Below are 25,519 nucleotides of genomic sequence, written 5' to 3'. Positions count from 1 at the left end.
CAAAATATGTATATTTTCCCATTCTTTTCCATTTTCCTGAATTTTTTTCAAAGCTTGCCTCCCAAGCATCCCAGGTACACTAAGGAGATTTTAAGAACTTCAGAAAATAATGTCCCACATCTACAAAAGAAACCCGTTATCTCTGTGTACACAAACCATCCATTCCAAGACAAGGCGTTGGAGATCAGCTAATGAGCTGATATTCGGTGTCTCTGATGACTGACCATGCCTATTACTAACGTGGACAAATACTATGACTAGCACTTTTTATTTCAATTTGGACTCTGAGAGAGATGGGATGAGACGAGAAGGGGATTCCCTAATGATAATGACTTCAATTTTCATGATATTAAAAAAAAATAAAAGGCAGAGAAAAATTTTTAAATTCCATTCCAATCCAAAAAGAATAATAAAATATACAAATAGGCATTCTTGTATGCAGTTAATCATTGATTATCTATTAAAACAGAAAAGAACTGATGCTTTGGGATGTGGTAAATGATATGTATCTGAAACTTTTAACTGCCTGTTCCTCCCCCCAACACACACACATATTTGTTTTAGATTACATTTTGTTCATGAAAACCTGATGTTGGAAATAATGAAAGCCTAGGTTTAGGGCCTTCTTACCTTTGTTTCTGAAATTGATCTTCCTTCGGTAAGTCTTCCACACCTCCTGAAACCCACCCAGCTTCCCCCTCTTCTGAACCCTTTTCCCCATTTAATTACCTAGGCTACATGTTTCAATGCTGGGTTTCATTTCTTATGTTGTTCTTGAATCATTTAATGTAAGTTTAAGGCTTACCTCCTTAACTAGATCATGAGTTATATGACAGTTCATACCAGTACTTCCTTTCTATCTGCTGTGGTCCTTGTCATACAGATTGTAGCTACTTGAGGCAGGGAGCATGCCTTGTTCACCTTTGTCTTCCCAGCACTTATTACAATAACTGATAGTGGATATACTCAATGAAGTAAACATTGAATGAAGAAATAAATGAATGGATTAATGAATGGAGAGATGGGAAGACAGCACCCAAAAGAAATGTCACCTAGCTGATAAATGAATCTCAGGGCACCTGCCAACAAGAAGGATGGCCTGCAAGCGTTAAGTCAGTCAACGATTACTTACTGAGCACCTGCGATCTGCCAGACACAGATATTCTGGGGGAACCAGAGAAAGTAGGCCTCTTGGAAATTGGAAATCAGTTGTGTATAAGTCACAAAGTGGAACACAATTGCCTGACTTGTTGTCACTGTTTTCTGTGTGTAGCATGGTAAAAGTTTTTCTCTGCTACAGCAGGTAAACTAATTTGAGAGGCAGAATATTTCTGCCTTTTGCATGATTCTCTTAAGTTGAGTTGAATGGTTCAAGTATTGGGATGTGTAGTCGCTTCTATGATGCCTTCCTTGCTCTGTCATCATCCCTTTCAGCCAATGAGAACATAAGTTGGAGAGACATTCTAGGTTCCAGTGAAGTGACTGAAGCCAACTGGCCAATGACTAATAGGTAAAGATGTAGGGTCTGCAGAAGGAGTCACATTCGAGGCTTTTGTACTTTCCCTGTTAAGCCTTTGCTTCCATTTTAGAGACTGGAGGCTTTCGGCTTCTCCTGCTGTCCCTCTGGCACCTCTTAGGAAAAATTTGCTCTAATAACAATAACAAAGCACAACAAACAAAAATAGAAATTACAATAATAGCATGGGCTTCTTGCCCTAACACTGTCAGCCTTTCAGCAGTCAACCCCGTGGAGCGGCCCTGTGCTCGTCAATGAGGGGATAAAAAGGATAAAGAGGAGACATTTCATGGGGCCATTTCAGCTGTTCATTTTAAACATACCCTCCATCAAATATAGTGAGCTGGGACTTGGAGATCCCAGACAGCTGGGTTACTTGAAAAGAGAAAGGACATTATAGTAAATTGTATTATTGTACATTGACTGAGTTCTAGGGTGTCTGGGAGGGCCTCAAAGGGCCAAGGGAGCATTTCTAACCAGTGGCTTGAAACACCACTGTGCTGGGATTCAGCCCAAGGCTAGCTAAAGTCGACTGATAATTTGGTTAGGGGCTAGTATGGACAATTTTTTAGAGTAGAAGCACTTGGCAGGTGAGCCAAAAATGAATCTTTTTTTATGGAGAGAGTTAATAACACCATTGAGTTTACTGCCTGGCCTCAGTGATGCCTTCTGGTATTAAGGATCCATTCAAAAGCAGATGTCTGAATCGGAGGTTTTATGACAATGCCTCACCATGTCCAACATCATTTACTTTCACTCCCACCCCTCAGCACTTAGGCAAGCACACGTAAAATATATCCAGTCCAAGGGCACAAATCACACAATTGTTCTAGCAAGGCTGGGGAGGGAGGGAGGCTCCTTTGACTGGCCAGAGACCATCCTGGGGAAATCAGGGTGCTGCTGATGGAGGGAAGTTAGGGTTGCCAGAGAAGGAGGACAGTTCAACACAGAGGTCAGCAAAGCAGTTGGTTTGATTACATAACACGTTATGAAATGAGGCACACACTTCATTGAAGCCTGATCACCACAGGCAACATACTTGCTTAATTCCAAAGGAGGAATGTCTCACTGAGGGCGAAATGTTGGAAACTCTATGTTCAGGCAGTCAACCCACTAGGACCTTGCCCATCTCCATGCTGTGTAGTGAAAATTAGCAGTGGAAAAATCTGAAAGCTGAAAGATTCCTTAGAGATTCAAGACCGACCTCTCCTCTTTGCAGACGGAAAAACTGAGGCCCAGGGGCGTACCCAAAGTTGCATTGCTAGGACTACAACTCAGGTCCTCTGATTACCCAAATGGATGCACTTTGCACCATACCACCCTCCCTCTCACTCTTTATAATACATTCATAATGATGACCCTGAAACTGGAAAAAATTCTGAGGTACCTTCTGAATTACTAGAGAAAATCATAATCTGTTCCTTCAGTTGCCGGCATGCCGTGAATGTCATTGCATTTACTTTTCTGCACTTTTGTACCTATAGGGACTCTCTATTAAGCACAATTTTGAATTAATCTGAATAGCCTATTCCCTAACCCTGCCAGACTGCATATTGTGTCAGGAAATGAAATACGCACATTCCCTTGGCATCCGTCTCCTGGCTTTTCTCAGGGATCCACATCTCTGTCCAAAAACTAGAGAAAGGAAACTGGGAGTAAAGGACAGAGGGCAGCTTTCAGAGTGAGGTGTTTGTCTGGGACTAAACTCTCTCCTCTGTTTCCTCCGTAGCACTTAGCACAGTATGTGGCACACAGTAATTTCCATAACTGCTGATTGGTTGATCACAGAGGTCCCCAGTCTGTGATGCTCTACTGAAGATGGAAGAGAGGGCCATGGGATTAGTGAGATGAGTCATTACAGCTTAACAGAAAGATCATACATTTTGTACTTAAATGGACCTGACAGTTGAGGTAACACATGTAGGGGTCTAGCATGGTGTCTGGCAAATAGTGAGTACTCATCAAATGGTATTCATTATTCCTATTATTATAAGCAAAAATGTGTGCCTTAAGGACTAAAGCCGCCCAGGGGGTCTAAATCAGTCATCAAATGCTGAGAGGGAAGTGGGGATACTAAAATGTACGAGTCTTTGCTAAATGCATGAAGTCGGCGGGGGTTAGGGAGAAACCAAAGAATCCCCGGTTCCTATACTCAAGGACAACTTGTCAGCATTTTTACCTGAGGTGCTCAAGCTCTCTCAAGACCAAATGAAAGGTCTCTCTCACCACTGTGGTGTAGCTTCAGATGGTTTTCAGCACCCACTGGACTTTTGGTGCCACCCCCAACTGGGGGAGTCCAGTGCCCTCAAGCTGAACGTCAGCTACTTGTTATGCTCCTAACCTCCTGGAGAGTACTCCATGCTCTACAGTTTTCTTAATTCACCCCTCATGTCCTAATCAAAACGAATCCATCCTTGTCCTATGCCCCCAGCACCCTGGCCTTAGCTAATACAAAAAACTAATTCATTTCGAGGTATTAGTGGTCACTAGTACCTCACTTATTCCAGCTGATCCAGATGTAATCCTTGCATTTTAATGAACCCTCCATGCCAACCTAAAGCAACTTGGTAGAAATTTCTGGCACCTATGTAAGCTGGTAAGGGAGCAATTCAAGGGCATATAGGACCATTTTTTTAGTCCACAAACTCTACCATGTAGGCAGCTCTGCTTCAGATCATTCTGGAAAGTCGACTGGGTACAAATTATTAAAATAACAAAAATATGGGGAATTGCCTACTCAACCTATGTGTAGGGCCTCCCAGCTGTCACCTTATCTAATTCGGTAATCATTTTTGAACACCTACTCTGAACCTGGCACTGTGCTGGCTGTTGTGGATACAGGGATGGCTGTGACACATGCTGAAGCTCCTAATTCTGTGGTCCAGCGGGGGCCCCTAACAAAACTTAGAGCTGCTTATTTGATTGACAGAAGAAAGAACACAGCTGTTTGCTTATAACCATTTACCATCAGAGACTTCCCTCCCTAGTTTAAGTACTTCCTTTTGTTTCAAACACAAAGAAGATGAAGATCTCCATGTGAAAGCACCTAATCTTAGAGGTAAAACTAAACAAAGAGCAGTTGAGCAGAGAAGTGAAGTCTGCAGTGGGCAAATTGCTAGCGTTTCCCCAAACAAACCAATGTTGTCTCCACTGCAAGGCCTTTGAAGAGGAATCCACTAATTAAACCCGCTTTTACCATGCCAATTCAAGTCATTAGCGTACTGGAGATCCCTGGAAATAAGAGGCAGCAAATCCTGGGTAGTTTAACTGGAATATTTCCCCCACTGGTAGGAATCAAGAGCCTGACCTCAATGGGATGACAAACTATTCACGCTAGAAAGAACCTTAGAAATCGTTGAATCCTTACTTTTCAGGTGAGGAGTCTAAGGCTCAAAGTGGTGACATACCTAAGGCTGCACATTCAGAAAATGGCAGGGCTGGGCCCAGAATCGAGAGCTCTGGAATGCTACTCACTCCTTCATCTAGTCAGCTAGTCAGTGAATGAAGTTTCTTGAACACCTACTATGTCCCAAGCATTATGCTAAGTTTGAGGGGGTGGGGGCTACACAAGCAGCCTCTATACCCATCCTTATAAAGCTTGGGGAGACAGACATCGAACAAATGACTCGTCATTATTTATAAGTACGATCCATGCTGCGAAGGAGAAGTACAGGATGTGTGCTGAGAGTGATCTAGCCTTGTTGAGGAAGTAAGAGGAGTCTCCCTGAGGAAATCATGGTTTAGGCTAAGAAATAGAAGATGAGAATAAGTCCACTAGTGAGGTCAAAATTATCCATGTGGTTGGGGGTGGAAATGTGAGGGAAGAGAACATTCCAGATAGCATATGGAAAAGTATAGTTGGCCTAAAGCTATCCCAGCTCCCCCATGCTGCCCCTCTCAAAGTCTAGACATCCTGCCCTTTAAAAAAAAACCCAGCAGGATCTCCACTATATTTTATTTCTTCAGAAGTATGGGAGTAGTGGAGAGACAGGCACTGTAGCCATCTGGACCTATTAAAATAATTATTAAATCACTGCTCTGAGGAAACAGTTATTTTTACTTACCAGTACCATACACCAAGGCAGATAATCAGTGTTTCAGTTTTCTGAAAAGGTCACATCCTCATCTCTTTGCGCGACACCTGAAAAGAAAACAAACCTATATTCAAAGAGTAGGTTTTAAGTGATGCTCACTGAAAACAAGTCCACAGTTTGAAGTAGAAATAAGGAATGGTGGCATTTTCACATATGTACATAGGAAAAGATATACACAGCAGTGTGTCAGCAGGCGGAAACCAGACCTTAACCCCTTCCAGCTCTCACTGGAAGTGCCCTGTCCATAAGTGTAGGCGACTAAAACATGTAGTAGGTGCTCACCCCTCAAGGGGTTTGGAGCCCTACAGCCCAGATGTGGAAGGACAACTGTGACGCTCTCAGAGGTCCCCGTCTCTGCCCTGTCACCTTAAATGTGTCTACAATCCACCTCCTGGAAAAGCTCTCACAAATTTTTATTTATTTATTTTTTACTTTCCAATGGTTTGATATTTCTACACCTAGTATGCATTTGAATTTAAAAAATATTTTTTAAAAAAGCTATTTCCACGTTGGAAAAAAATGACGTGCATAAGTCCATCATATGGAGACACTGCTGTTCGTATTTCTATTTGTTTTTATCCAATATTTTTTTAAAGTATCATTTTAACTTTATTTATTTTTAAATTTTATTTATTTATTTTTGGCTGCGTTGGGGCTTCGTTGCTGCACGTGGGCCTTCTCTAGTTGCAGCAAGCGGGGGCTGCTCTTTATTGCAGTGCATGGGCTGCTCACTGCAGTGGCTTCTCTTGTTGCGGAGCACGGGCTCTATGCATGCGGGCTTCAGTAGTTGTGGCACGTGGGCCCAGTAGTTGTGGCTCGCGGGCTCAGTTGCTCTGCGGCATGTGGGATCTTCCCGGACCAGGGATCGAACCCATGTTCCCTGCACTGGCAGGCAGATTCTTAACCACTGCGCCACCAGGGAAGTCCTATCCAATTAACTCTTAATATTAAACTATGATCAGTCACACACGGCACAATAATAAAAGCTACTGTTTCAGGCACTATATGTTTTATATGCATGACATCATTTAATCCTCACGGCAGCCCTTTGACCTGGGCTCCATTCTTGCCATTTTGCAGGTGGGCATGCTGAGCCTCCGAGAAGCTGAACAATCTGGCCAAGGTCACACAGATAATAAATCTCCCCCAACAAGAATATCATCTCCACCGGGGCGGGGATTTGTGTCTGCCCTGTTCACTGCTATATCCCCAGCATCGAGAGCAGTGTCTGGCACACAGCAAGTGCTCAGTAAATATTTGGTGGAGTTGGAGTCCAAACAAAGCAGTCTTCTAGATTCTTCTTACCCACTGGATGAGCTGCCTCCAAGGACTCTATCCTTCAGAGTCCACTTAAGTCCTTATAATCTCTTATCTGGACACCACAGTGTGCTCCTAACTGCTTGTTCTCACTGCCATTCCCAGGCCTCCCAAGTTTTGTAACTCTTCCTGCCATAACACTTAAGCTTAGGGACAGCCCTCATGAATAGTCTTCCAAATGTCATAGGCTCCGCTTAGTCACTGTGATGGCATTTCAGAGAGTTCCATGTTCACATCCTAGCTTTGACATTTTCTACTGTGTGATGTTGGTCATATTATGTTACTTCTCTGAGCCTCAATTTCTCTATCTGTGAAATGGGGAATCACTTGGTAAATTGCTTGCCTACTCGGAGCCTCAGTGTCTTGCTTCTCTCCCAGATCTTTTCTAGCTCTCAATCCTTCATAACTAACACACTGGTACCCCAGATCTCCAGCTGTCCCACCCCTAATGCCTTCCCTTCTCTTGCCGAAGTCCTGCAAAATAGGTCTGGTGCCTTGAGAATTTGCTGGACCTTCTTCGATGACTGAGGAGTCTACCTGCATTTACCAAATATGCAGAATTCGATGATTTCTTGCCCCTTCTGAAGAGCCATTCCTACTATTTCTGTCTTTATCCCTACCTAAGTCTTTTTAATGCTTAAGATCTAGAAATGAAAGAATGAGCAGGATGTCTTCTGCCAGGGAATTTGATGATCAGAGGTTGAAGCCATGAATAGTAAGTATTAGAGGAGAAGTATTAGCTATATAAAGCTGTTAGCTTTTTGATAGGAGCTAGAAGCACTCCTATGAATAATTCCTACATACTTACCTTTTTTCATCTTTTCTTTTTCTGAAAGGAAAGACTACACTAAAATCAGGGAAATAACAGCCCCTGTTTTACAGCCAGAAATATTTCACTCATTTTCTCCTTGCTTCCTTTCATTTTCATGAGTAACACCATGGGGTCCTAGAAAAATAGTGCTATCCTCGTAAACGAAAATAATACTGTTTTCCCAGGCTCTCCTTCTTATGAGCAATCACCCTCGTAGGTGCTATCACCCGGGGGCCAAGGGTCTGCCCGGTGGTAGAAGTCTAACTGGTCCCCTTAGAAACTGGCCTGTGACTTTGGCCTCAGCAGGGCAGGGAGCTTCCAGCCATTTCCCTCTCTGTCTCTGAGTCCATCAATTCCACAAACAGCAACAGAGTCACCCCCACAACAAATACCTTCCCGGTCCTCATGCTACTCCCCAGTGCTTCTACACTGAAAGGATTTATATTTCCTCTCCTGGAATCCAATCCACAAATGTTTCTGACTCTGGAATACTGATGGTAGTATTATAGCTGGAGTGGCAAAGTGATATGCAGAGGCAATAACTATCTGTGGGATGGGCCAGTTCAGGGTGAGCTTCTTAGAGGAAATTATAATACATTCCAAGCAGGCGGCAAGCAGTGCCATCCTGGCTATCTGCAACTGATTCGGTGACAATCCAATTACAAAACGTATCTGATCATTTCATACACTGTGGCAACATATTGAGATCAGGAGACCCTTCAATTCAGGGGAGTGGAGTATTCCCCTCCATGCTTGGCCTGCTCCTCATGGGAGCTTAGAACATACATAAGGCGATGGCAGCTAATAAAATAATACCTCTGTTCATTAAGGGGTAAGGTATTCACTGGCAAATGTGTTAGGTCACAGCAACAATACACCAGGAAATAAGGCAAGAGGGTGCAAATGGGAAAATCTCTTCTAAAGACGCTTAACTGGATTGTAAGCTCAAATAGCAGATATGCACTGAGGCCCAGGATAATTGGTCCTTTATCTTCTCCTTATAAAAACAAAGGGTTATTTGCCCTTTAAATGGACCAATAAAATTAAATCGGCACCCTGTGGTGTGCGCTGAATACATAATCAGAAATTTGAAGCGATTAAAAAGAAAAGGAGGAAAAAGCAAAAGCAGAAAAATCTAAAATTCTGAACAGCGTAGAAAAACAACCTAGGAAAATAATGCAGTTCCAAGTAATCACTCCTCACGGTGTAGCAGATCCCAGAGCAGTCAATTCTGCTCCTGAAAGCTGAGGGTCACCAGCTGGCTCCACAGTTCGTCAAAAGCAGAGGCAGCTTGGCTTTGGGGTTGCCCCAGAGGAGGAGAGGGAAGGGATGGGGCATGGCAGGGCCAGAAAGTAGGTGACTCCCACCAAAGAGGAATTCACAACACTTTAAAAGCAAAAGCAGTACTCCTGAAAAGGAATGTTTCGTGGTACTCAAAATGTCTTTTAAAGTATATTCCCTGTAATCCTTCCAAAGCTGCTCATGTTGAGATCTTCAGAGAAAAAGCACAACAGAAACCTCATCATACATAAGCATATAGCAACTCAGCCTTTAGAAAAGAAAGTCAGTGCCTGCTAACTGATGAACATGAAGCACGGTAAATTAAAAAAAACCCAGAAAACTATCTTCCTCCTGATTTCTAATTTTGATGGCCAGACAGACACATAAATATTTGTTCAATCAGTGATAGCAGATTGATAATACTTTTCTGTACTAGCTGGATAGATGAAAGAGAAGGGAAATTGTGTTATCATTTAATTATTTTTTTGCATCAAATATATTCGTATGCTCTATTCAGAGAAAATATTAATTATGCACAAGAGAATTTTGACTGAGAAATCTCAGAACACTTTAGAGAACTGCATTGTGTAGAATGATTCAGGTGGTCAGATAAATTGAGTAATATTCCATTGTATATATGTGCCACATCTTCTTTATCCAATCATCCGTTGATGGACACTTAGGTTGCTTCCATGTCCTGGCTATTGTAAATAGAGCTGCAATGAACATTTTGGTACATGACTCTTTTTGAATTATGGTTTTCTCAGGGTATATGCCCAGTAGAAGAATACGTCCTTTAAAATGTCTTATAACTGGAGGTTCTTAGTGAAGGCAGAACCATCTAGAGGTTACCTCTCTGCCTCCAACCAAGAATACATGGAAGAACCAATTTTTTTTCTTTAGATTCCATATATATGTGTTAGCATACGTTATCTATTTTTCTCTTTTCTGACTTATTTCACTCTATATGACAGACTCTAGGTCCATCCACCTCAGTACAAATAACTCAATTTCATTTCGTTTTATGGCTGAGTAATATTCCATTGTAGAACCTAGGGGCAGGACAGGAATAAAGACACAGATGTAGAGAATGGACTCGAGGACATGGGGAGGGGGAAGGGTAAGCTGGGAAGAAGTGAGGGAGTGGCATGGACATATATACACTACCAAATGTAAAATAGATAGCTAGTGGGAAGCAGCCGCATAGCACAGGGAGATCAACTCGGTGCTTTGTGACCACCTAGAGGGGTGGGATAGGGAGGGTGGGAGGGAGATGCAAGAGGGAGGGGATATGGGGACATATGTATATGTATAGCTGATTCACTTTGTTATACAGCAGAAACTAACAAACACACCATTGTAAGGCAATTATACTCCAATAAAGATGTTAAAGAAAAAAGAATACATGGAAGCCTTCCTGAATAAATCAAGTGCATCTGCTTTCTAGAGAGTAAGATTCTTCAATTTTTCTAAGGGCCTCTCCTCGTTTTTCTAAGCCTCTTACAAAGCAAAAACCCTTTCACTGCTAAGGGAATACATGTTTTGTTCCCTCCATGTTTCTCCCAGGTACCTGTCAGAAGGCTCTGCACTTGGCATGCGCTCATATGCCACTGATGCCTGGCCAACACCAATGTTCAGTACCCCCCATACCACTCTGGAGCTGAGACTCCTTCTTAAGGACAGATGAAAACCAACATGGGAAGGAATGTTGGCCCCAGTGGGAGCTTCCGGGGTGAAGGATAGCAAAACATAGTCCTAGAGTCACTCACTGGGTCTGTAGCATTGGTTTGGGGAGCCTAGGCACCATAAAGATTGATTTTAACCAACTTCATCAGAGGTTCCATTTAAAAGGCAAAAGAGGCAACTAGGCCCCAACTGTGCACAGAAACAGAAATCACAAGCAATAAAATAAAATTAAATATTCATAATCAACTAATTGCTGGTACAGTTGGCTGCTTTGCCCCCCCCAGAGAAGGCATCTTCTATATGATTTCCGAAGTATTTAAACAAGTGCAGCTGTAATTATTATTATTCCTATAATAATGGGGTTCCTACAGATCTTCATATTTTTACATGTTATATACTCATTATAGCTAATCCACAAAACATCTCTTTAGGGTATATAAATACTGTCCTTGCCAGTATGCTGGAGGGGAGTGAGAGCTCAGAAAAAGGTAAAGTGAAGGTCACAGATTCAGTCAGCAGCGACTTAGGAAACAGAACTGGAAAATACTGCTTTTCAGCAATTATTCATAAATTCTTACCAATTTATGTCATCAGCTCATTAAATGCTTACAGTATAAACCACATATCCTGATCCTGATGCAAAACTAGCAGAACAGGTGTTATATGTTTCCTGGCTCTCTAAAACCTTCTCAGCCATTGGTAGAAACTGATATTCACATATATGCGGCAAACGGGCCACAGCTTGGTTGAGGCACGCTATGATCAAGTGCCAAAATGGGGGCTTCGACCCAAGTGTTGCTGCCACTCAGAGAAGGACTAGGTCTCTTGGGGGATGAAATGGGCACTGCAAGCTGCATGGAAGAGGGAGCTTCAGCAGGTTTTGAAAGGTGGGCAAGAATTGGAATGGTAGAGATTTGGGAAATGGCATCCCAGGATGGGGACGCAGCATGAGCGAATGCTCAGCAGCAGGAATGAAAAGGAAGGATGTCAGGAATAGAAAGACCAACCAGGCTGGGGTAGAAAGTTCCTGCTGGAGAATTGTGGGAGACAATTTTGGGTAGATCATAAGCCCTAATGATGGAGGACCACAGGGTAGAAAACAAATATGCACTATTTACTGAGCACCTACTATGTACAGCTCTGTGTACCATGTTTTTCTAATGTGAATTCCAGGTTGAAGATTTTGGACTATCTCTGACAGGCAATAGAGAGCCAAGGGCCCAGCTGCTGGGTCCCAATACCTAAAATCAGACAGAGTGGGCTCAGTTATCTCACTCACATGTCTCTGGTCAACACCTGAGGACTTACTGGAGTGTTTTTATGACTAAATATGGAGCTTCTCTCAGGCAATGCCATTGTCATCCAAAAATATGAAGCCTTTAATTTTGCATGGCATTGCACAAAGAGAATTACAGAGGCCCGATTCCTCTTCCTCTTGGAGCAAATGGACCATTCTGACGTGGTCAGATGTACACACTGGCAGCACATAAAAGTCACAAATTTAACACATGACTGAGCAGTGCCAGAGGGGGCTACGTACTCTGTCTACAGCTGAAACTGCATTCTACAAGTTACATGTGTTTATTTAATTCTAGCTAGTTCTAGCTATTTTTAGTCATATTCTTCCCCGTGGAGCAAGTTAGACACTTCGGGAGACACAGTCTTACTTTCAAACCACTGAAGGAGCATCTGCAGGGTCTGTGAAGAGGACTCAGCTGTTCTGTGTTACTGCAAAAAGTTAGAGTAGATTCCATTTGAATGACACTCTGCACCAGTAGTTCCTCTTCTCAGCTGACACATGGATTGAGTTCCAAAAGAAGTCATGTAATGTGGCCGGCGCACACGTGGCCTGGGTACGAGAGCTGCCCCGTAAAGCATATAAGCTCCAGGCTGGAACCGAAGGACTGGCCAGCACTGCTAACCCCCAGGTGTGCTCACGCTTCTCACAGCCCCGGCTCCAAATTTCAGTGACACATGTTCCCTAATCACTCCCATCTGAGATACTGGCAACAGAGATTCCACCAGCTCCATCCCCAGATGGCAATTCAATGGGACTCCAGCTGAATGGGGAGGAGGTGAGTTCAGATGGAGGCTCCTAGGGTCTAGGGAGGAGGGATGGATTGGGAAAACAGAAGAGGGAATAAGATGGGACTTCTGCAGGAGGCGATAAATAGTGAGGACATAAATGTAGATCAAACCAGTTCTAGACTTGGGACAGGGCACAGAGCTACAATGGTGTAAGGAGTTAAAGGAATACATTTGATTTAATGACTCACAACATGTATGCATATATTTGATAACCAAAACAAAAGTCTGATGAAACAATATTTACCCTGACTACATGGATACACTTTGGCATTTTTCTGTTTTATTTCATTTATATTTTTAAAGGCTAGGTCATGACTCACTACATTGATTTCATAACCCACTAGTGGTTTGTGCCCTGCAATTTGCAAAACACTGCTGTAGGGAAAGGAAAGGAAGATTAGTTTTCCTTTATCTTTCCTTTCCCCCTTTTCAGTCATAGATTCTGGCCTGGAACAAGTCACAAGTGAGGTTGAAAAAAAACGGGGACTGGGATAAGAGTGGTGAAGGTAATACACAGGGAGAAGGCAAAAGTGGGGAAGAAAGGTGAGGTCTTGCTGTCACTGGGCCAGCTCTGAATGCCCTGGAAGGAGGTCATATGAAAGGGAACTTGAGAGTAGAACTCCACAGCTCTGGCATCTGGCACAGTACTTGGTGCTGTTCAATATAATGACAAAATAACTGCTGAATTGATACACATAAGTTAGAGGCTCTTTGAACATTAATGCCCTGTAGTGGTCCCACGTGGAGAGGCAGTCTCTTGGGAGATAACCGAAAGACTCAGATCCTTCCTGAGTCCTACTGCCAGCCCTCACAATTTACCTGACCTGTGTCGTGTTGCCTCAGTGCCCGGTTCTTGGTTAGAATTAATCTGATAAACCACTCCATAAACATTCCCATTTCCAGGCCACATTTGTCATTTAACAGGGAATTTCACCATCCTAGCCCAGAGAGGTGGGTGTGTTTCAAACCTGGCAGCAGGCCATGGAGAAGACAATTGAAGGCAGGAAGACTTTCCAAGGACCCTCAAACCACACTACAAGGCAACTACCTGCTCTGCCTACACATTGGCAGTTTCCATGAACTGTTAGACAATGCCCCCCACCCCACCAAGATAAGTATGAAAGTTGCTAGTATGATGCCTAGAACAGAGTAAGTACTGAATAAATGCAGGTTATATTAGAATCTAAAACATTTAGTTGGGTGGGCACAGCAGGCAACTTTAATAGGACCTACTAGACCAGCACTGCCTATGATCATGGAAACGTACCATGTTGCACTCACTGGCCAGTACATGTAGCTGTGGAGCACTTGAAATGTGGATAGTGTAACTGAGAAACAGAATCTTTCATTTTACTTAATTTCAAATAATTTTAATTCAAATAGCCACATGTGGCTAGTGGCTACCAGATCAGACAACTCAGGGTGAAGACAATCACCAGACATAGGAAACACATTTTGAGCAAGTGGTGCCCTGGTCTTTTTCTAAATTAGCCTCGAGACCTGAAATTCCTCACTGTTGTGGCCTCTCCCGTTGCGGAGCACAGTCTCCGGACGCGCAGGCCCAGTGGCCGTGGCTCACGGGCCCAGCCGCTCCGCGGTGTGTGGGATCCTCCCCGACCGGGGCACGATCCCGCGTCCCCCGCATCGGCAGGCGGACTCTCAACCACTGCGCCACCAGGGAAGCCCGAGATGTTCTTTTTTTAAGGACAAAGGAGATTGGGGGGACTTATGGGTGCGGGTATCAGAGGGTTTTGTTCTCAGATTCTAGCTACAGTACCTGTAGTTCCCAATCAAAGTGCCCTTAAAATAGAGCGTAGCTAGATCCTGTAATGTCCTGCAAGGGCCACTGAGAGCTGCCTGCATGTCAGCCATATGCTTGACAGGACAGACACCTCTGACGGGACTTCTTTGGCACAATGTTCCACACAGATCCGGAATATCCTCCCAAACCAGGAGCGGAGAATTACTGTCAAAAATCCAACCAGTTGAATTCAAATTAGAAAAAGTGCCTTAATTTAAACTTGCCCTTTTTTCCTAGAGGAAAAATGGGTTCTTTGCTCTTCAGGCTGTGAACATATTTGAGGGGACGAAGGCTGTATAGATTTTTAATGCAGCAATAAGATGAACTGTTTTGTATAACTACCAATTCCGGGTGTTGTGAAGATGGCTTTTCAAGAGTCGCTTCCCATCAGGGTTGCATTTGGGAAATTTTACAAGGCTGTTTACAGTTTGTTTAAAGTCAACTAGCAGGCAGGGATGCTAAGGACCACGGACCCCAGAAACTAATCAGACATCAATTATTCTACTCATAAAATGGGTAAGCCATTTGCTTTCTGACAACAAAAGGCAATGAATCAGCTTTTTGACCTTAGGTAATGACACATAACTTGATTTGGAGGGTAGAAAGGAGTTTCCCAATTATTCTGGTGCTTCATTCTTTACCAGAAGGTATTTCTCTGTCTCCTCTCAGTGTCCTCTTCTTTTTTTACTCCCGCCCCATAAAACACAATAATAAATAGTAGAGATACACGGTCAGAGATGATGAGACCAGGAGAAAAGAAAATCATTCCAGTTATTTTTTTTTCCCTGAAACTCAGATCTGTGAAGGTGTCTGAAGAACAAAGGTCAGTTTTAAGAGTTATTTGTATCGCCTACACTGTAAGTGTATTAAAGATACACTTGGAGCAGACTGAAGAATTCCGCCCAGTGTACTTATTACCTAATTGTCATCATCCTGGAAAGCACAGGGGTGAAGAATGAAGTAGCGTGGCATTTGATTCTGTCCTTGACCCTGTCTTCTTCAGGACTTTTGTCAATAATTTGGATAATGCTACCCAAAGCAGGCTGATCAAATTTGTAGATGACACATAACTGGAAGTGATAGCTAATAAACTTGTTAACCAAATTAAGATTTAAAAGAGTGGCTCGGTGCTTTGTGACCACCTAGAGGGGTGGGATAGGGAGGGTGGGAGGGAGGGAGATGCAAGAGGGAGGGGATATGGGGATATATGTATAAGTATAGCTGATTCACTTTGTTATACAGCAGAAACTAACACACCATTGTAAAGCAATTACACTCCAATAAAGACGTTAAAAAAAAAAGGATAGAGATTAAAAAAAAAAGAGTGGGTCAAAACCATAAGGACATTTTAAATGGGAAAAAAATGCAAAAAAATTAACAGCACATATCCAAAGTTAGGGGAAGCCTGGCTTGGCAGAAGTCCCTTAACAAGATACCTGGGATATAAATTCAAGACTACAATATAAGAGTAGGCTCCATAGAATTCTACAGTGGACTGGTTAAAAAAAAAAAAATCAATGCCATCCGAGGCAGAGCTGATAAATACATGATGTCTAGTCCCAAATGGGCAGTGAGAAAGCATCAGTTCACTGTCTTCTGCAGGGGTTCAACCTCACTCGCAGTATGGTGCTCAATCCCAGACACCAGACTCTTAAGAGTGACATTTAACAAACTGAAACGCGTCAAGAGGAAGATGGCCAGAGTGGTGAAGGCCTGGGATCTATGGCATAGATCTGAAGTGCTAAGAGTGATTAGCCTGAACAAGAGAAGGCACAGACAGTTGGGATATGTATCTTCAGATATTTGAAGGCCTGCCATTAGATAACAGAGTAGATATTCTGGTAAGCCTCAGGCAAAAAGAAGGAACTATAGGTGGTGAAAGTTACAGAGGCAGATATGTGCTCAATATAATAAAGAAATTTCTAATAATTAGAGCTGTCTAAAAGTAGAATGCACTACTTCGGAAAGTGGTGAGCTCACCATCATCAGACGTGTTCAGGAGGAGATGGAATGCCCACCTGTCAATCAAACTATAGAGAGGATTTTTGCATTGCTTAGGAGCGGGTGACCTAGGCCGTTACACTCAACATTAAGAATGTGATGCTGAGGAATTCAAACAGAATGGGAAATAAAAGCATGTCTTCCTGACTGATAATGAACCTAAACATTTTATTATGTTTATAGTGTTTTGGTTTTAATTATGAAATATTTCAAGCATACATAAAATAACAGATAACCATTCATTAGCTTTTAAGAATAATTTTTGTTTAGGGGCCCAGCTCACCCTCCCTTCTATCCCAGCATGGGCTGCAACATGAAAGAAAATGGCTCTCAAGTTCTGTAAAACACAATATCAAACTTGAAGCTCTTATCTGTCAATGAGTTTCAGCTATTATTTCCATTTATTCTCAGTGCATGCCTGTGAAGTGGGCAGGACAGGTGTTAGTTCTGCTGGCTTACAAATGACAGACCTGAAGCCCAGTGATGTAACTGGCCCAAGACCACACAGCAAATTAGGGACTGAATCATATAAAAACCCATTGCAGTGCAAAAGCACTGAGACATAATTTTTAAAATAATATTGAGAGCAGATAACATTTATCAATTGAGCACAGACTTCTATGAGTCACACACTTTGGACATATTTATTTAATCCACACAACAATGCTATGGGGTAGGTACTATCAACCTAACGGTTATAGATACGGAAATGAGGTTTGAGGAGTTTGAGTAACCAGCCCAAGGTCAGTAGCAATTTGACCTCAAAAATAAACTCCAATTTTTTTCCATATCCACTGCCACAACTCAAATCCAAACTACTATTGCCTGTCACCTAGACTGCAGGAAAGTATCCCAAATATTGTCCCTGCTTTCACTGATGCCCCCTTAAATCTACTGTCCATACACCAGCCAGATAAATCTTTTAAAAATATAAATCAGCTCATGGAATATACATGATCAAAATCCTTCCGTGATTTCCTCCCATGGTCCTTAGAATAAAATCTAAATTCCTTACCAGCATCCTACAAGGTCCTTCAGGATTGGGTCCCTGCCTCCTACCAGACTCACCTTGTACCCTCTTCCTTATTGTCCACACTCCAGCCAGGCTAGTCTTCTTTCAGTGCCTCAAGTACATCAAATGCTGTCCTCCATGTGGGCCTTAGTAAGTGCTCTTCTCTCTGCATGGGATGCTCTTCTACTCTCAGGCATCAGCTCAAATGTCACATGGTCAGATAACTCTCTCCTGACCTAATCTAAAGTCACCTTGTCACATAGCCTCATAACACCCTAATACCTCCCCTTCTTAGTACTTAGAATATGGTAATCACGCGCTGGTGTGATTCTTTTATTACTATTTGCTGCCAATACTAGACTGTAAGTACCATGAGGACAGAGGTCGTATCTGTTTTGCTCACTGCTGTATCCCAGCACTTAGACAGTGTTTGTCACACAACAGGAACTCAAAATTTTATTTGATGAATGAATAAACTGAGGAATGAATAAGGAAAAATTTTAAACTCCTGAGCTCCAGTCCTTAACCATATGTCTTGATATAAAAGGGCCTAAAAAGCCCCTCCTGGGCTTCCCTGGTGGCGCAGTGGTTGAGAGTCCGCCTGCCGATGCGGGGGACGCGGGTTCGTGCCCCGGTCCGGCAGGATCCCACATGCCGCGGAGCGGCTGGGCCCGTGAGCCACGGCCGCTGAGCCTGCGCGTCCGGAGCCTGTGCTCCGCAACGGGAGAGGCCACAACAGTGAGAGGCCCGCGTACCACAAAAAAAAAAAAAAAAAAAAAAAAAAGCCCCTCCTTACCCCAACCCATCTCAGCACTTCTCCTGCCATTTCTGACATTGCTATGGAAGGGTAGTTTGCACTTAGAGTTGCAAAAACGAATTTTCCAAAATATGTGTGTTCATATGGTAATGCCTGCATTTGCAAGACGCTGTATTCAACTTGGATCAAATGTTAATAATGAGTGTTTTCTTTGCCAGCGTTTAGATACATGCCACGTAATTGCAAAAATAACTAGTTAGACTGTCGGAAGGCAGTATGCTCCTGTGAGAAGAACAAAATGTTCAAGGGAATTAACCCAAAGATGGTAATTAAACCATGGAATCGACAGCTGGAGATGGGGCTGACACCTTGTTCTGACTCTGGAACCTATAAGCACCCACTAGAACCCAAGACCAAAGGATGTTCAAGCAGATGGGGGAGGCTGATCTGTATGAACCCAGGGGAGGTATGAACTGGCTTCTACCCCATGCCCACCCACCACCTCCATCCTTTATCTGATTTTTCCTCTCCTACATCCCCAGGTTAAACACAAATAGCCAATTTAAGAGCAAGCCCAGGGAAGTACCTGCCTATATGGTGGGCTTTGAAGAGTCCACTCTTCCTAACTCTTCGTCACTAAAATAACTCCTTTGGGATTACCTAGATATGTATGCTTTTTCACTAGGATAAGGCCTTGTTCTCTGTGGAGAGGAAGTGGTAAGCCAAACCTGTGGTTATCAAACGGGGTGGAGGAGGGAGATGGGAACAGGGAGTGACGATGCCCCTGGGGGATATTTGCCACTGTTTTCAGGCATTTTGGGTTGTCACAACTGGCGGGTGGTGGTGGTACTACTGGTATCTAATGCGTAGAGGCTAGGGATGCTGCTAAACATCCTACAATGCACAGGACGGTCCCTCACAACAAAGAATTATCCAGCCCCAAATGCCAATAGCCCCGAGGCTGAGAAACCCTGAACTGACTCATTTGCAAAGATTCATTTATTAGTCCATAAACAACTCATACACAGAGCAGATTCTTGCAGAAATGGGAGCTGGGTTGGGTATATTTTGATCATACAGTTGGAACAGAAAGGAGAGAGAGTAATCTGATAGCAGTGCCAATGATAGATTGGGGGGAAGACCAGAAGCAGGTGACCTACTGTCACAGTCTGAGAGGGAGGGCCTAGAACCTGACCTGAAGATGAACAGGAAATAGATACCCCCCCTCCCACCGTTCTGTAGAGGTAGAATTGATGAAGCACCACAAGAGAATGGTATAGGGGAATGAGACAAAGATAACCCTTAAGACTCTAGCTTGGGTGACTGGAAGAAGGGCGATGAGCAGATCCGCAGGTGGAGGGTGGGAATGGAGAAATAATGCACTGACTGTGTGACGCCATGAAGGCCTCTAGGTGAGGCTGTTTTATTAGCGGCCAGAAATGTGGATCTGGAGCTCAGGAATGTGTCTGAAGCTAGAGGCACCTATTTGGAATTCATCCACGTGGAGGTAGTGAGATGAGACCCCCTGCCTGGCACGTACCAGGAACTCCATACATTTTAAACAGTAAGGAAGGTAGAGCCAGCAGAGTTTAGTGCTCTTGAAACAGGAAAGGGGAGTTTCAAGGGGGAGGATGTTGCCAACAACGTCTAACGCTGCTCAGCAGTCAAGTCGAATGACGGCTGTGAATAGAGTTGGATTTGGCAGGGAGCAGGTCATCATCCAACTTGAGAGAGCAGGTTCAGTAAAGTGATGGGGGCAGAAATTGCAGATGCAGACTGCTGCAAGGTTCTCACCGTCCCATCATTAGTGATGATGGTAAAGAAGGAGTTAGGATGATAGCTTATGGAGGTGGCAGGGATTCAGGAGGAGATGGAATCTTTTAGCAGATTTTTAGCCTGACAGGAAGAAGGCAGCATAGTGAGAATAAAAGCACACACTTGAATAGCTAATAGCCATTATGTATCTCCTGAGTATGTCAATTATATTTTTGAGCTTCTATAAAAGTAAGTGGAGGGCATGTAGAATTGGGATTCGATGTATCATCCGGCATTCAAGAGGCCCAAGAGGTAAACTTAGGTTCAATTTAAGGAAGAGCTCCCTTGTCATCAGAGCTGCCCTGCAAAGGAAGCGCTGCCTTTGAGTAATGAGCTCCCATATCGCTGGAAGTATTCAAAGAGAGGTAATATGACCTCACAGGATGTGGTTCCTGTACTGAATGGGAAATCAGATTAGATCTTTAGTTTCCAGACCTTTGGACTTCTCGGATCAGTAAATGTTTTAAGCAGGGAAAAAAAGTGAGTGAAGCATAGATCAATCTAGAGAGTTAGCAACTTTTAACTTTTGCTATGTTAAGTACCTTAGTTTTCTATCTACTACGGTAACACATTACCACAAATTTAGTGGCTTAAAATAGCACAAGTTTATTATCTTCCAGTTCTGTAGGTCAAAAGTCTGGTAGCCATCTCACTGGGCTCAAATCAAAGGTGTTGGCAGGGCTGCATTCCTGTCTGGAGGCTCGCAGGGAGAATTCACTTTCTTGCCTTTCCCAACGTCTAGAGACCACCTACTTTCCTTAACTCATAGCCCACTCCACCTTCATTCATAGCAATGGCTGGTCAAGTCTTTCTCATATCTCATCACTCTGATGCTGACTCTTTTTTTTTTAACTTCTGCCTTCCACATTTAAGGACCCTTGTTATTACATTGGACCACCCAGATAATCCAGGATAATCTCACTATTTTTATATATTTATGGGATCTTCCTGGACCGGGGCACGAACCCATGTCCCCTGCATCAGCAGGCGGACTCTCAACCACTGCACCACCAGAGAAGCCCAAATCTCACTATCTTAAAGTCAACTGATTAGCAACCTTAACTCTACCTGTGATCTTAATTCCCCTTTACCATGTAACCTAATTCACAGATTTGGGAGATTAAGACATGGACGTCTTTTGGGAGGCCATTATTTGGCCTACCACAAAGGGGGCATATATAAATATGATACAGAGAAAAGATACAGAAATGATACAGAGAAAAGGACTGTTCTTCCTAAAAAAGAACAGTGGTCAACCTTACCCTAACACACACACACACACACACACACACACACACACACACAGAGATTTCACCAGACTGGAAACTTCACCTTGGACCAACATCACAGCTTTAGAAAACATTGGACTGCATGATCTTCCACCTCTAAGCTTCCCTGAACCCCTGGAATTCACTGTACTGTGGTATTACCTGGAGAACCTTCCTGTGATATATCTCTATTGGTTCCTCCATAGCTATGTTTTTCTCCTTCCTTCTTGTTTCAAATGTGATCATTATGTCAGCAAGAGACTTCAGTTTCCTTTTTTCCCCCAATTCAAAAGGCTATGAAAAGTGTTCTGTAAATGATATAGATATCATGGGTCTTTAGGGTAATCAAGGGTAACCATATTCTGATCTTTAGGGTAATCAAGTTGTGTGACATTTTTGTAATGATGCCTTTTGGAATATGGGTGATATAATTAGCTGCCACACTGTACATTAACAATACCTGTCCTGACCCTACAGACTTGGGGACTATAAATATAAGTGTGACAGCTGGCTCCAGGCTTGCTTGTCACTCACCACTGAAGGCAACATAGCCGGGAGCTACACCAGAATCCCCAGGAATCCAAAATGTGGTCAGAAATGACATCTTCAACTAGAAGAATTTGGTGTTTTGCTAGTAAGAAGAGATGGAGACAGGCACTCTTAGGAAGCAGACAACCGTGATATTTCATGCTGGGAAGGCACAGAGGCCCCGAGTGGAGACAGCATTTTACCAGCACAAAGGCATTATATAGGGAGGGGTAGAGTCAGAGGACAAAGTCAAATTAGCAGGGGTTCTTTCTTAACCCATTGCTACCCAGAAGTGACCCAGGAGTGAGAATAAGAAAGAGCACTGAAGAAATGTCTAGGGAAGGTGAAAGAGAAGAAAAGCTGTGCTACCTGGGTACTCAGTGTGAAGTCAAGGGCAATGGTTGCCATGGGGAGGGTAAACTGATGGGGTCAACAGAGGGCAAAGTAAAAAGAGTTGGCAAGAGGAAAGAAACAGAGAAAGAACCATTTAGTTGCCAAGTTATATGTTAGGCACCATGTATTTTGTATGGAGTACTTCATTTACTCCTCACTCCATGACAATAACCAAAAGCCACATTTATAACTAAGACATACTTTACATTTTGCTTATCTCACTTATTATTGTCTTTTCCCCTCGCTAGTACATAGGTTCCCGGAAGACAGGATCCTTTTTCTCTCCTGTTTCTCCCACTACCTGTAACAGTGTCAGCACATGGTAGATGCTCAGTAACTATTTGTTGCATGAATAAACAGCTAGCATGAAGTGCCAGGCACTGTTACAGACAGATGCTTCCCATGAATGAACTCATTTTAACTTTCATGACCAATGCTGAGACGGGCACTATTATCCCAGTTTTACAGATGAAGAAACTGAGTCAGAGACACAGAGATATTAAGTCACTTGCCTAATAAGTGATGGGTTCAGGATTTCAACCTACACCGTCTAACTCTAGAACCTGCCTTCGTAATCTCTATTTTATACTGAGGCTCAGAGAGGTTAAGTTGGGCAGCTTAAGACTGGCAGAGCCATGACTAGAAGCGAAGTCCGCCTGCCCCTTCCTTTACACTTCGCGGCTTAATAGGATTGCCAAGACAACTATTTCTTCCGTCATCATTTTACCAGAGGCTAGTCTCCTGAGATAAAGAAATGGGTGTGGTTCATTAAGGATTCAGATAAAGGTAACACACATCGCCCCAAAGAATCACGAGTCCCAGAAGATCACCCAACAGTCTGCCACCTATTCTCACTGATATATTTTTTGCTTTTGAATTTTATTTTATTTATTTTTTTATACAGCAGGTTCTTATTAGTTATCCATTTTATACATATGAGTGTATATATGTCCATCCCAGTCTCCCGATTTGAGGCTGGAGGGAACTGAGAGCAGCAGCTAGTAGATGAGTCATGGGAACCCCCTGGTGGATCCGTCTATGCTGAGAGCTAGGCACTGAGGTTAAGTCACTTTCAGGCCAGGCAAATCCCGACCCACGCTGCCCTAGGTAGCTCTGGAGTAGGGATGGTGTAGAGATGCTGATAAAGCATTTCTGGGAGACTGGTTCATAATTCATTGTATGACCTTGTGTAAGACACTTCCTCTCCTTGTGTCAGTTTCTTTAGGTTAGGGAGGTGTCAGTGGAACTTTGTGTTGAATCATAAGAGCTCCACTTTATCTCTTATATATTGGACTTTTCCACATAAAATTTCATTGGGAGAAAGGATTCTACACTAAAAACTATGCTTGAAAATCCACTGAATGAAACAGTATTTAAATTCCTTCTAGCTCAAACATTCTAAGAACTTAAAAACATAGACACTGTCCTTTGGGTCAGGTCAGTGTTCCATTCAGCCCTACTTTCTGCAGCCAGGAAGAGGCCCAGGGATCTGCTGTGAGGGGCCATTCACAGGTCCCTTTTGCCCCAGCCTCCCGCAGACGCTATTACCCCGTCTTCACGTGGCAGTTGGCTTCCCCATTGGGCCTTCTACTTATGTCACTTGCCTATGTTGAGACGGAGAAAGTGTAACTATGCACAACAGTACTTGCAGGACAGCCGCACCTCTTTTATTCGAAAGGAATAGAACACTTACTGATTTTCTCCTAACACTCTTTTTGTTGACATCCACCGCTGTGTGTCTGCCCGTTAGATCACAGTAGCCGAGTGTTCCTTGAGGGGTGCTGCTGATCTATAATCCTCCTAAGTCCCCTGCCTGAGCTGTGACCGAAGCTGTAAGCTCAGTTTGGAATTTTTAAATTTTCATTGGGCTCCCTCACACCTGCTCGCTCACGCATTTTTATAAGTTCTTCCTTAGTCTCATTCTGTTTGTCATCATACATAGGCTTAAAGATTTCACTGGGTGCTCCTGCCTGGAGTCTGGGTTTCACATATACAAAATGACTCCCTTCTTATAACGTTTTTTGTTGTTGTTGTGTTTTTTTTGCGGTATGTGGGCCTCTCACTGTTGTGGCCTCTCACGTTGCGGAGCACAGGCTCCGGACGCGCAGGCTCAGCGGCCATGGCTCACGGGCCCAGCCGCTCCGCGGCATGTGGGATCTTCCCGGACCAGGGCACGAACCCGTGTCCCCTGCATCGGCAGGCGGACTCTCAACCACTGCGCCACCAGGGAAGCCCCTTATAACGTTTTAAAACAAGCAAAAATAGCATTCAGTTGTTAGGTGTGTGTGTTTGTATATTTTTTTAAAAAAACAAGGTAATGATAAATGAAAAATTCAGGATAGTAGTTACCTCAGAGGGAGAGAGAGATCAAAACAAGGAGACAGAACAGAGGAAGAAGACATAAATCAGGTGACCATATAAGTGTGAATTTCTTGCTGGATTGTTTATTGTATTCTATTTGTCTGTCTGTCTATCCTTGCACTAATACCACATGCCTTTTCATATCAACTTTAGAGTCACTTATCAGTTTTTCTTATGGTTAATAATTTTTGTATCCTGTTTAAGAATAACCTGAGATCATGAAGATATCCTCCCGTATTTTCTTCTAAAGCCTGCTTGATTTTGATTGGAATTGCATTGAATCTAAAAATAAATTTGGGGAGAATATTAAAAAAAAAGAAGACATAAGTCAGACTAAATTATTACGAGTGTTATAGTTCTTGGGTTGGGTGATGGTTCTATGAGTGTTCACTGTATTTTAAATAAATAAATAAATAAGAAATATCCATATATAAACTAGTAACGATGAATTCTGCACCCCTGAAGTTCAAAAACAATGATTACAAGAGCAATGCGAGGTTTGTTTTTTTTTTAAAGTTAACCAGAATCTATAATATACTTTAATTTTTTGTTTCTTTCCAATACATCAAGGGCTTTTTGAAACTCTAAGTGGATCATAGCTATAGGTTTGCCTCTCTCCGAGTTTACTTCTCCCTCAATTATTGTCCATAATTTAGTCAGGTTGGAATTTCCTTGTTGAAAAATATGTTGCATTTCCCCACAGGCTATTTTTATATAGGATTCGTTGATCCTCATCTTTATCTTGGGCCCTGCATGCTAGTTTGTATAGATATAAAAATTACTGGCTACG

The 25,519-nt window shown here is 43.0% G+C and overlaps 1 protein-coding gene across 1 annotated transcript in view; it reads left to right on the top strand.

Moving 5' to 3' along the window:
* GRIA3 (glutamate ionotropic receptor AMPA type subunit 3) overlaps nt 1–25,519 on the top strand; it is a 278,754-nt gene that overhangs the window by 44,691 nt on the left and 208,544 nt on the right. The gene's annotated exons all lie outside the window — the stretch shown is intronic.

This window comes from Neophocaena asiaeorientalis, unplaced genomic scaffold (assembly GCF_003031525.2).
Source record: "Neophocaena asiaeorientalis asiaeorientalis breed wild unplaced genomic scaffold, Neophocaena_asiaeorientalis_V1.1 scaffold492, whole genome shotgun sequence".
Taxonomy (NCBI): domain Eukaryota; kingdom Metazoa; phylum Chordata; class Mammalia; order Artiodactyla; family Phocoenidae; genus Neophocaena; species Neophocaena asiaeorientalis.
The sequence above is the reverse complement of the archived record's forward strand: the minus strand, read 5'-3'. Positions and strand labels throughout refer to the sequence as shown.